The sequence below is a fragment of the Crocodylus porosus genome, unplaced genomic scaffold (assembly GCF_001723895.1).
Source record: "Crocodylus porosus isolate Cpor-Errol unplaced genomic scaffold, CroPor_comp1, whole genome shotgun sequence".
NCBI lineage: Eukaryota > Metazoa > Chordata > Crocodylia > Crocodylidae > Crocodylus > Crocodylus porosus.
The window spans coordinates 7,693,223-7,707,060 of NW_017728921.1; positions in this window are offsets into that span (position 1 = coordinate 7,693,223).

Consider the following 13,838-nt stretch of genomic DNA (forward strand, 5'->3'; position numbering starts at 1 on the left):
CCCTTTATGGCCTTGTGATGGGCACCAGTTCCATGGGCAGGAGCATGTGGGGAGTGGATCACAGCTCTGCCCCAGGTCCTGCCCCCCATTGTTACCACCCTGAGATCCTGGGGTCTGCATGGAGACCAGCGGGGGATCTGCACAGGCAGGGTGTGCTCAGCTGAGTGAGTGGGATGAGGCTGCAGGCAGGGAGCAGCGTCTGGGAGTGGGGTGGGTGAGTGGGGGTGGGGCCAGGATCACACGTCCCTGCCTGTGGAACCGTTGCCCATCACAAGGAGATGCAGGCAGTGGATCATGACTCTGCCCCACGTCCCATCCTCATACTGTCACCACCCTACATTCCCAATCCCAATCCCAGCCCTGGCCCTGACGCTCCCTGCCCACCCATGGCTCCATCCCATCTGCCCAGCCAAGTGCACCCTGCCCATGCAGGTCCTGGGCTGTTCTCCAAGTAGACCCTGTCCACCTGCTCTGTCCAGCACCCCAGGCGGTGGGTGCAGGGCAGATGAGCCAGGGTGCCCAGGCAGTGGAGCCAGGTCCAGCAATGGCACTGTAGCCTGGCAGCAGCTGCTGAAAGATGCCACTGCTGTGGCAGCTGCTGGGAAGTAGAATCCAGCCATTGCACCACCCTTGGGGGGGCCAAATCCAGTCCATGGGCTGTATCTTGTTCACCCCTGTTCTAGATGCTAATGAAATGCAAGTAACTATTAATCTTTGCTTAGATTAAGGGCCCTGCTACACAGGTAAAGGTGCGATGGGACCTAATGCACGATCAACTTAATCATACCTCCTGCCATGCCACACATGCGTGGCAGGAGGGTGTGACTGTGGGATCGGGAAGCAGATCCCTTCGTGCCTTATTGCCAATGCAGGGGGAGCCCAGTTCTCCTGTTCTACCAGCAAGAAGCTGAGGGCCCCCCCAGCTGGGAGCTTCGATCAGCTGATGGGGCTCCCAGCCACAGGGAAGAAGCAGAAGAAAAGCGTTTAATGTTAAACTAGCTGGAGAAGAGGCATGTGCTATCTGTCCTCAAGCTTCAGAGCTCAGTTTTTCATCAGCTGGCAATAGGAACAAGTTTCCCCCAGGCTTATGCTTTACACCTTTCTCCATAGCACTTGGCATTTCTTCCTGCAGCAGCAGGTACTCCAACACCTACTTACTCTGGCAACTGGTTCTGTGTCAATAATGCAGCTAGGAGGACCAATATTGAGCCAAATTCTCTGCTTGGGTAAGTGAAACTCCAGTGAAGTGAATGGAGCTACACTCATGGCCACCCGCAGAGCATCTGGTCTGGTTTCAAGACTGAGCCAAGCTTTCTCCTTTTATAAATGAGGGAAGCCCCATTAAACTCAACAGCAGAGAATTTAGGCCACTGTTGGAAATTGGACTGGATGGACTTTTTGTTTGTTCCAGTATGGCAATGCTTATGATCTTAAGCAATAGTCATATTTTCCCCTCTACAAATTTTTCCTTAGAGTTTATTTTGCTTTGGGGGATTCATTACAGTCAGTTGATGATGAAGTTAATATTATTATTGGCTTTTAACTATGCAAAAGCAGCTTTAATAAGATAGGGGTTTACAATATTGTGGTCACACTGGTCCTTGACTGGTGCTTTATCCTGGCACAAAGCAGTGATAAAAAGGAGTGTCTTTTGGAAATAAATGCTTTCATTTCCTTTTCACCTACAAATTGGAAACAGGTGATTGCCATGTGCATTGTTTCATTTACAGCAGGAACTTAAGTAATGATATGGAAAAAACCCAAATCTCAAGATTTCTTCAAAATACTCTCCTGAGTATTACACCCCCCCCCCCCCAAAATATGGAAAACTCCTCAGAAGTGAAAGAATATGGTGTACACAGATGCTGGTAAGAAGAATAAACATTTTTTACATAAAAATGCCAATGACACCAATAACCTGAGCTAATGAAAAGACACATTTTTAATAAGTCCCACTTCACACCAATGTTTAATGTTGAAAATTGGCTCTCCAGGGCAAAAATAAATATAGAGGAGAATAACTGTTTACAGCATATACTTCCAGCTCTGAAAACTTATTGTAACAGGTTTGATGGTGTTATTAAGCTTCTCCTAGTTTTTCTAAAAAATGGTTTAAAGGTATTTTTTCCATTACATGTGTTCATTATTTGTTACAGCAAGTGAGATTTCTGTGTATCTGAAAATCACTTCAGCATACAGCAATTTCAAACTCTAAGGATCCATAAAAGACACTTGTCTTGAGTCTAACTGTGAAATAGGCACACACACAAAATTGATTCCCACACAAGGAAAAAAATTGCATTTTGAAATTAATTCAAAGTTCAATTAAAAATCCCCTTTCATCTCTCTTTTATAATAACTAACTCCTTATGAGCAAGTAGATGGTAAGAATTAAATTACATCGTCTGAGTTGCTTTTAAAAATCTATATCCATTTCTAAATACATTAGAGCCTTTGGAGCCTTGGCATGGCTTAACCAGCAGAAGAAAAAACCTTGCAGTTTCCCATCTTCCAAGTTGCGAGAGCTTCTAACTTTCTCATTGTTGGGATTAGATGGATTAAGAAACATGGCGATAAAGTTAGATGCATTTCTTCTGTGTGTCCGAGGATGTTCCATCGCGGCAGCTGATGAAAATGCAATTGTATAGAGTGAAATTTATCCCTGTGCAAGACTCTGCCCTTGTCCTACAGAAAGCCTTCAAGTAGAGTTAGAGGCACTGATACAGGAAAGCATGTCTTTAATTTAATTAAGCGCTCAATCCCTTTTCACTTCAACTGGGTTTAAACACAGGCTTAAAGTTATAGCTCTGCCTAAGCGTTTTCCTAAGCACAGACCTATGTGTAAGTTCACGTATACAGAGCTCATGTCCACCCTCTGCAAAGGAGTGAATTCCACTATCAGGGGACAGACGGTCTGTTGACCTTGAGTGCCAAAAAAAATTGGTCTGCTAACACAATTGGCTTAAATGATATTGCTCACACAATTGTCAGTGGAGCACCGTGCTGTTTTACCCCCCAAAAGAGCCTTATAATGAGGCAGTGCAGACACGCAGAATACGTACTCATATTTGTAAAAAGTCTTTGTTCACCAGTTAAGATAGGGAGCAGTAGTACAGGGAGCAGTAGCCATCCCCAAACAGTTGTGCAAACCAGACCCCATTTGTTTCTTTGTGATTTGCCAATAAGATACGGTATAAACATGGCCTGGCCCTAATTGGACAATGGTCTGGAAACAATGTTTTAATCTACTCCACTAATTTCTGTCTATTGGCGATGAGAAAGCTCAACTTGAAGAGCGCATGTCTAAAAATTAGCATTTGCAAAACTTCATATATGCTACATTTTTTCTAACAATTATTGATCAGGTTAGGTATTGTAGGACTATAAATATAACATGAAAGATCAGCAAAGGGCAGTGACATGTCCGGGAGAAAGCACCGAACGAGGAATAACATACAAAATCAGCGAAGGTTTTTATTTTTCATTCTTATTTTTCAAAGTTAGATCTTATTAACCAAAAATAAGAAACCTGACATGTCGTATAACAGTTTTAATTAAACCTCATAAACCTTGAAATCCCCACATATGGGTGGAAACAGAGGAAGACAGTGAAAAGCTAAGTGTAAACTCTGTGCTTGATCAGGTCAAAAATTATGTTTTACTTTTCAGTGTGAAGGAGAAACGTGTTGAAATTTTTAATGGAATATTTTTAGGTTGCCAGAAACCTAATTACTTTGGTTCGTAGCTGTCAAAACCCAAAGCATCTTTGGGGGGGGCGTTATATCCAATTGATGAAAAGGGTAGGTTTCTAACCAAAGTTTTCATTTTATCAAAAAGCCAGTTATACTTGGAAAAAATGTGAAAAAGAAATTCCACCCGCTCAACACAGTATCACAAGAAAAAAAAAGAAAAGAGCAAACATCTGGAGAAAGATGAAACATAGGACATTTTGAAGATGATAGAAAAGATGAGCTAGCAGTGGGGTAGCCATCGAAACAGAAGCCACCTGATGGTCAGTGTAGCAAGGAAAACCAGGAGCAAAGAGAAAATATAACTGATAGACTTTATGCCATTCTGTATATGGTGACCTCTGGTCAGTGAGTAGCTCTACAGTCATACCTGGGAAAGGAATGAATGAGTATATATGCCTGCATTTTCATCAGTAAATGTCTGCCACACGAAATGTGGCCTTCTGGGTTGATGCATCGAATGTAATTCTACAGATGTCAAATATTTTTTTGTCCCACACTACTGTACTGGGCAGCACAGTTTGGGGAAGAGGTGAGCAGCCAACAGTGGTGAAAGAACAGGTTAGGGACTATTTAGACAAGCTGGACATATACAAGTCTATGGGGCCGGATGGGATGCATCCAAGGATGCTAAGGGAGTTGGCTGATGTGATTGCAGAGCCACTGACCATCATCTTTGAAAACTCATGGTGATCAGTAGAGGAGCCCGATGATTGGAAAAGGGCAAACATAGTGCCCATATTTAAGAAACGGAGAAAGGAAGATACCAGTCAGCCTCACCTCAGCCCCTGGAAAAATCATGGAGCAGATCCTCAAGGAATCCATTTCTAAGCACCTGGAGGAGAAGAAGGTGATTAGGAGCAGTCAGCATGGATTCACCAGGGGAAGTCATGCCTGGCCAACCTGATTGCCTTCTATGATGAGGTGACCGGCTCTGTGGATGCAGGGAGACCAGTGGATGTGGTGCACCTTGATTTTAGCAAGGCTTTTGATACCATCTCCCACAGCATTCTTGCAGTCAAGCTAAGGAAGTACAGGCTGGATGAATGGACTGTAAGGTGGATAGAAAACTGGCTGGAGTATCGGGCTTAGAAGGTAGTAATCAATGGCTCGATGTCTAGTTGGCAGCTGGTATCAAGTGGAGTGGCCCAGGGGTCAGTCCTGGGGCCGGTTTTGTTCAATGTCTTCATCAGTGACCTGGAAGATGGCATGGAGTGCACCCTCAGCAAGTTTGCAGATGACACCAAGCTTGGGGGAGTCATAGATATGCTGGAGGGTAGGGCTAGGATTCAGAGGGACCTAGACAAATTGGAGGATTTGGGCAAAAGGAATCTCATGAGGTTCAGCAAGGACTATTGCAAAGTCCTGCACTTAGGACAAGAGCAATCCTATGCAGCAGTGCAGGCAGAGGGCTGACTGGCTGGGTAGCAGCTCTGCGGAAAAGGCCCTGGGGGTGACACTGAACAACAAGCTGAATATGAGCCAGCAGCGTGCCCTTGTTGCCAAGAAGGCTAATGGCATCCTGGGCTGCATTGGTAGGTGTGTTGTCAGTAGGTCAAGGGAAGTGAGTCTTCCTTCTATTCAGTGCTGGGGAGGCCACATCTGGAGTCCTGTGTTCAGTTTTGGGGCCCCCACTACAGAAAGGATGTGGACAAATTGCCGAGTCCAGCGGAGGGCAACAAAAATGGTGAAGGGACTGGGGCACATGACTGATGAGAAAAGACGGAGGGAACTGGGCTTATTTAGTCTAGAGAAGAGGAGACTGAGAGAGGACTTATTAGCAGTCTTCAACTACCTGAAGGGGGGTTCAAAAGAGGATGGAGCTGGACTGTTCTCAGCAGGGGCAGATGACAGAACAAGGAGCAATGGGCTCAAGTTGCAATGAGGGAAGTTTAGGTTGGATATTAGTGGAATTTTCTCCCTAGGAGGGGAGTAAAGCACTGGAACAGGTTTACCCAGAGAGGTGGTGGAATCGCAGTCCTTGGAGGTTTTTAAGACCCGACTAGACAAAGCTTTGGCTGGGATGGTCTAGCTGTGATCAGCCTTTCTCTTGTAACCTCAGATAACCTCGGTGCACTTGAAGGGAGAGCAACAGCCTTAACTTTCTATTTTATCAGTCACACACAAAAGGAGACGGGAGCTGCGTGGCTTGGCTTCCCAGCCCACCCCTTTACATTGGATGCTTTATCACATTACCATCAACATCATACCCTTTTGTACCTCTCACTCATTAAAATCCCTGCACCATCCAGTTTTGTTCCCCGACACGTTCCTAGCTGCTTTTAAACTCTTTAGCCTTGTATTTTCTGTGCGTGTCCCAATAGATTAGTTATGGAGAGCTCTAATGCTGATTTTTTCCCCCTACTTCTAGTGCTCATGGAAGTTTTATTAATTGCAGCACTGTCTTTTGAATTGATTTTTCTATTCTTTTGAAGTTACATGAAATGAATTAATTCCTTTTCCAAATGCTGTCTTTCTGCTCAGGAGTCTCATGTGGTCAGAAAAAAAAAAAAAGCAGCAGGTAATTATTAGTCCCCCACCTTCTAATTCAGCAGCAGGTCATACAGCCATGTTTATTCCAAAACCATCATTCAACAAGCCAGAATAGAAGGGAGCACAGACATACCAGTGCACCACTTGGAAATTAATTAAAATAACTTTTCAAAGCAGGCACCGTCGCATCCTTTTTGAGCTCTGCTTAAAATGTGAGACAGCATGCATCAATTCTTCCTGCACCAAGGAAGGCGAACCTTCTCCCTGCAAGGGCAAAGCCATTTGCTGCTGGGTATGCTATAAAGAAAACTATAAAAAGTACAATTCTGTGTAGGGGCCCAGATTGTAAAACGCTGTAGGATACAAGTGGGGAGCCAACACTTATCCTGAGTGAATATGAAATGCTGAGCATTAGGGTGAGCTGAACGAGGACTAGAACGTTTTTCTGGCTCTCAAATCATCTGCAGTCCAGCCCTAATTATACTGTGAATGTATTCAGTGTTTGTAAACACGCTGTTTCTTGCACACACGCACACCTAGTTCCCCAAAATTGGCACCCTACATTTGGGGTGTTGCATATTAAGTAGCAAAGCTCATTTTCTGACAGGGATTAAAGCATCCTGCTTTGATTCCTGCTCCACTGTGGAGCAACTGTTGCATTACTATTCAGGCAGCTAAGGAAGTCAGTTGACTTAATGGTTCGTTGTTCGTCGCTCCAGAGACGTTAACAATTCTTTCCTTTTTAATGGCCTTGATGTTTCACTAATCAAGCTCACCTTTCTCAGGGCAATTTTGCTGCTAATTGCTTCCAGTTTTTCCCCTCCTATGTCATGGTCTTGGAGACTCTCTAACTCTTTTCAGAATCATAGATCTACCCCTGGAGACCAGGGCTCAGCAATAGCTAGGGTTTCAGCTTTAGTTCAGCAAGAAAGGGAGGGTAAGACAAAGATTAGGCTCTGCTCCTGCTGTATCCAGCTATAACTCTGGAAACCCTTTTCTTCATTCTGACTTCAAAAACAAGGTGCATTTATAGTCTGGGACATGTTGTATGTGAGAGAATACAGTATTTATTAAAGAATTTGAAATTTATGTGGCTCTTGAGCAAGCTTTGCACTTGAATTGCCTGTTACACAACTGGTCCCACACGACATGGTATTGTTTTTTTACTTATTGATTAGTTGGTGGACACTGTTTTTAGGAAGCACAGCTGCATGCAGCAAAAATGAGCTTTGGGCATGAATTTTTGGATAGGAAAGATTTGTAATATCATTTATGAATTTTTCATCATTCATAGACACTGACAAATTTAGAGCTCAGACAGCTTTTTTTTAGCCTTCATGACTGATGCCATTGATCTAAACAATGTACTTTATCATAAAATGGATGGGGTGAATAAAATACCCCAGCATCTACAATATCCAGAGTTGAATACAGTTAGAGCTGGTCATTTTCCAAGTTAAACATTTTCATGAGGCTGCCTCTCTACCATTCCTATTATTCTTAAAAAGCTGTTGATCTATTCTGAATCATCTTCGTTTGGGGTAAAGGCAAGCTGACAATTTTGTGGCAGCTCCCCTAACCGGGAACCCACTTGGAAGAAGACAACTGGATTTTTATAGATTTTGTAGACGTTAGGGCTGGAAGAGACCTCCTAAGATCATCGAGTCCAGCCCCCCACCCGAAGGGCAGGAAGTCAGCTGGGGTCATAGGATTTTGGGCCCAGGATGGTAAAGATCTCGGTACTTCGGATCTCTTTGCAGTTTAGAAGGTGGTAGGGTGGAGCTAAGTGAACAAGAGGTGCAGCAGACTTGAATTTGTATTGCTGTGCAACTCCTGAATGGTCGTCCCTTAAGGGACTGCTCCTCTAGCAAATAGTCCAGACATTGACTTTGCTTTTGGTTGTTTTCACTGATGCAGTAGAAAAAAGGTTGGCTAGTTCTTATTTTATCTGAACTAATACATCTGTCCTTACCCTAATGTCTGTCATTCTGCCAAACTAGATGTACTGCTGCATAGGAATAAATAGTATTCTTGCTACTGAAGATACAGCACCTTTCGTGTTGGCGGGGAGGGAAAGATTCCTGTGAAAGATAGAGAGGATGCAGGGAGGAAATCGTATACTTAATAAAAGTTTCAGATGTGTCATTTTTGCTTACCAAAGAAAATTTCATAGGAAAAAAATGACTGCTTAATGGATTGTTCAAATGCTCATTAGCATCAAGCAGATTTATTTGAACAGATAATTATGCCCATATTGTCCTTTCATCACTGGAATTGTTTATGTTAAACTGTCAGGCAGCAGTTTTCAAATGTTATTCCTCGATGTGTTCAGCTTGCTTTTATGGTTAGAAAAACAAAAACTTTTTTTTTTTTTTTTTTTACCTCAGCTTCATTTTAATCTTGTTCCAAAAAAGTCTTTCATAAGACTTTGAAGTTTGCAGGCACACACCAGGTCATTTCATTTCAGACATTATGAAGAGTTGAACATTTAGGTCTTCTCATGAGAAAATACAATGCTGTGCAAATGTCTCCCTTCTGATTTAATTCAGCCAGCCTATTAGCTGGAAGGTGCATGTGTGTGCATGCATGCACAAGAGAGAAGGTGCTAGTTATAAATGACAACTCCGCTGCCTTCAAAAGCTGATTTTGGATTTGACAACTGCTCAGCATTTGCTTTAGCCCTTCATTTCAGTATGTTTATCAAATCACTCTATTCTCAGCTAAGAGTGATTAGCACCTTATGAAACATAGATACCAAATTGCTATGCCTAATCCAAATGAAGCAAGCTGTGCCTTTGGGCTAGTCTTAATATGAATCTACGAAAGACATAGCTGAAGTATGCTATGGGAGGAAAAAAGAAACGCTGATAACATTTTCAGCAAAGAGTTGTAGCTGCAGTCTCAAGCCCTATGAGGAGAGACTGAGGGACCTGGACCTCTTCAGCATCCGCAAGATAAGGCTGAGACGTGATCTTGTGGCCACCTACAAATTCATTAGGGGGATGCAGTAAGGGATCAGAGATGCTCTGTTCACCACGGCACCTCTTGGGGTAACAAGGAACAATGGTCACAAACTAATAGAGAGAAGGTTTAGGCTGGATATCAGGAAAAACTTCTTCCCGGTAAGGGTGGCCAAAATTTGGGATGGGCTTCCAAGGGAGGTGGTGCTCTCCCCTACCTAGGGGGTCTTTAAGAGAAGGCTGGATAGGCATCTGGCTGGGGTCATCGCACCCAATGCTCTTTCCTGCCTAGGCGGGGGGTCGAACTCGATGATCGGTTGAGGCCCCTTCCGACCCTAACAACTATGAATCTATAATGCAGTTGTCTGCAGCTAAAGGAAGCACTTGACGGTATTTGTGTCCTCCCGGTTTCTTCTAGTTGCCCCTCACTCTTCTTATCCTGCACATTACTTGTCTATAATAAAAAGTCCATTTTGCTTGCCAACCGTATTCATTAGCTGCAATGGCAGGTGGCCAGTAAAATACAAATATCCTGCATTTACAAGTCAACTATAAAGGCTCTTCCAAGCTTTCTGGCTGGTCTCAATCCCCAGCACCTCCGAGCTGTTGAAAGTTTTCAAAGATGCACGCTCAAATATGAGATCATCTTCCCGTGCCAGAACTCTTAAAGAGAAGCAGCTCCCACTGTCCACAGGGCTGAGTTTCCATTAGCATTAATTAAAAGTCTGAGTATGAAAAAAGGCAATTTGGGAAAGAAGACATCCTCACAACAATGTCTCCAGGGCCAGCTCTTAGTTTCACTATGCCTGCAATCTTGGGTAAGTTTACAGCAACTGTCTGGTAAAGGGGAAGGTTTTGTCAGCCAGGATGATATGTGGATCATGGTGGTCCGTGGAGAATGCTGGCATTCGGTAGGGAAGTTTGGTTAAGCTAAAAAAGTTCTTATTTCACGATGTAAATGTTGAATTCTATATGCTTCACAGCCCTAATTTTTCTCTGCCTGGCGAGCTGAATGCTACTGAGTGCAACTATATAAAATTTGCCTCCTCTCCAAGTTGAGCTAAATGCGTGAACAGGACGGTTACTAGATGCGGCTTTAAAGTTGGCTGACTTCTCTGAGATGAGAGATGCAATGACAAAGCTCCAGCATTCTTGCTCCAACTTCTTATGCTAGCTGGGGATGAATTTGAAGAGGGCAGTTAACAAAGTCCTAGGCCATCAAAACCTCAAGTCTCGGTTCACTTAAAATTCCTCTTGTTCTGCAAGGACGAGTTGGGTGTTTTATAGGAATTCAGAGTAAATTTACAACACTTCACCCTAAGCCCTCCTCTGCAGGGGTGAATGCAACTGCCTATCTACAACATGCAAAAGCCAGCATTCAGCTCCAAACCAACAGACTGTCACTGCCACAGCAGAAGTGAGGAACAACGGTGGGCCAGACAAGTCAGGAAGAAGAGAAGAAGCACTCCCCCTGGTTTTTAACAGATGAGGGAGAAGCTGTGCCCCTTACTTTTAACCCCTGAGAAGAGTCCATTTAAGCTTTTTAATGTTTAAAATGTGCAGTAATGGGGCAGATCATCTTCACCTTTGTGCTAGGGAAACCATAACTCAGCTCTTGTCACCCAGGTAGCAGGTCTGTTCTCACTGCTAGCTCTGGGAGGAAAGTGCTTTAAGCTGATGGTACAGGCCTGTGATTTTAGAGCTGGGATATACGTACATTTTCTGTGTCTGTATCTTGAGCAAGGAGTTTTTTCTAACTGTGACAGGAGAACACCTGTCGTGGTAGGATGTACAATCTCTGGGGCCAGCCGCTAGAGGGAGTCACAACCACGCACAAAGGCGAGCCCGTTACACCTGCTTCCTAAGGTTGAAATGCCGGTGGAAAAAAAATCACCCCTTAATGAAATAATAAGTGATTTTGAACAGAAGGATGAGATCACCTTGCTGTGTGAATGGTTGCTCTCGATAGCGAGACTCTTATTAAAAGCAGAGGCAGCATTTGAAAAATAAAGCAAGCGGGTTCCTGTGTTTTGCACTGTAATGCAATGCGTAGCAGCAGACCGCACGGACACAAGTGCTAATGCAACTGAGCCAAGTAGATGGGACTTCTCGAGATCAGCAACAAAACAGAGCTGCACATCCACAGCATGCTCTCATTAGCATGGCATATCCAGCAGGCCGATGTAACTGCCTTTGACATCCACTGTAGGCATATTCGCTGGGCTGAGATGATATTCTTCAAGTTGATGAACATCTGTTTCAGGCAGGCGATGAATCGTCTTCAGTCCTAATTCCTATTTCCTACCTTTCTGCTGGCTGAGACTGTGCAGAAAACACAGGCTTAATGCTATGGCGGTGGTGGTCGTTTTCAGTAGTTTTTATACTCGATTGACTTTTCCTCTATGGCTGCTCCCTTCTTGATAAAAAGCTTTGTAGGGACGGAGCATTTCCACAGCATGAAGATGATGACATTTTGGTTAGATATATTACTTGGTATGGGGATTTAATCCCAGGCTGAAATAGCTCACCTTGGTGCTAATCCAGCTAGGAATCCTGAAGAAAGTCGCTTCTCTAGCCTGCTGGAAGCGGAGGGTATGTTCATACCATATATGCACACAGCGTTTCTGGAGAGGACCGATCTCAAGCATACCCCACCCGCCTGCTCCTGCTTGCCATATGCCAAACCTGTAAAATCACTCTACGAAAATGTGCTTTAAAACCACTCTAGGAGCTACCTTCTCCAGCTGCTGCTCTCCAGGGCTCTGCCTCTGACCTGCTAGAGAGCAACAGCAGATGAGGAGGAGGCCTTTAGAAGCAGCTTCTTGCATCGCACATGGTGGTGAAAATAGAGGCACGTTGGTGGACTTTAAGGTACCCAGGATCCCATAGATACACCCTGATAGAGTCGATATCACCTGGTCATCAGTGTGCCCCAGCATGGGAAACTTGGCCTGGAGGAATTAGGTGTGCAAAAGAAAGATTCATGGATTGAAATGTAAAATGTCACACATGAAAAGAGGGACTAATATACTGTCAGTGAGAACTGACAACACATCAATGTAGCATGTGTGAAAAAATATGATGCTGTGCTGTTTTGCATGTCCTCTGGATTTAAAAAGAGAACTGAGACCGACAGAGAAAAAAAAACGGGTGTTTAAAACGAGCTACACTGAAAATAGTAATATGAACTCCTTCATGCATGAGCAAATAACAATTTGCCAGCACTCAGAGGGGAATCACTTTGTATTTAGCTTGTATACTTGGTGATTAAAAAAAAAAAAAGTCTTTCAGTGGATAGTAATTAGGGTACTCCAATCATTTGAAGCACAGCAGAGCTTTCCAAATCCTAAATGCAGTCACGAGTTGCTGAACTGATTTAAGGGTTATGATGAGTTCTGGCTAAAAGGGTCACAGTCTACATGGGGGTTTTTTCCCCCCAATCGTATAACAATACAGACATTCAGATTATGGGCTCAGGCGACATATGGCCTGCAATTTTTCAGCCTCTGGAATTTATGATTACTTCTGGACATGATAGATTACCATGGGGCACATAACAGGAGACACTATGTTTTGGGATAAGCCAAGGTAAGCTTTCAAATACCCAAATCCGAACATAGGGCTTAGCTTCCCCTAAATCGAACAGGGGCTGAATTCAGGATTTTGCTTTGTGTTCCTCTTAGAGATAACTGGATGCCAAATTATCATCACGTTCATTATAGTACTATGCCACTAACAGCCTTTTAGAAGCCAGAAAGAGACTCCACAATTACAGTGCAGTGGTTACTGCCCATTATGGACTATTTGGTAAAAAGGAAACAGAAGTCAAATTATGACTCATTCGCATGCTTATTCTTTGACCATATCTTTGTTTCCTTGTGTGGATATGACAAAGGTAGTAGCAGCTATATTTAAGAGGTGTTTTCTGTTTGGAGCTGAGACGAAGCAGGCTTTGTTGGTGACAGGTGTAGTGTCTAAACGTAAATGTACCACCATTGTAAGTATTCCTCCAGAAGCTAACTGTATATGCCACATAAGCAGCTCATCAAAAACAGCAAGGCTGCTTGCAATAGCACCATCTGGTGACTCCCAGTAATTTTATAGTTGTAGGACATGTAAAAGATTCAGGAACTTGGCCTACAGAGAAACTGGTATGAAACACTAGTGTTGGGTCATTTTAGTTAACCTGCGAGTGTCATACTAGCTAACAGACAGCAAACAGTACCCTCTCCTTCAACATCAGATCCTTCAACATCCTCTTGCTACAACATCAGATGCATTTATATGCCTGCATTTAAAAAGATGGTTTTCACCTGTGTGCTGGCACCTGAATTTGTACAACATAGATTTCATAGCATTAGGGCTGGAAGGGACCTTGCAAGGCCATCGGGTCCAGCCCCCTGCCCCAGGGGCAGGAAGTCAGCTGGGGTCAAATTATCCCAGCAAGATAGACAGGCATCCAAGTGTTTTTTGAAAGTATTCAGAATATAGGGCCCAACACATGACTGGGCGGTGAATATCGAGGGCTACAGGCTGTACAGGAGGGACGGGACAGGGAGGAAAGGCGGGGGTGTGGCGCTCTACATTGAGGAGGAATACACATCCTCACCAGGTAGCACAGAGTCAGAGGAGGGGC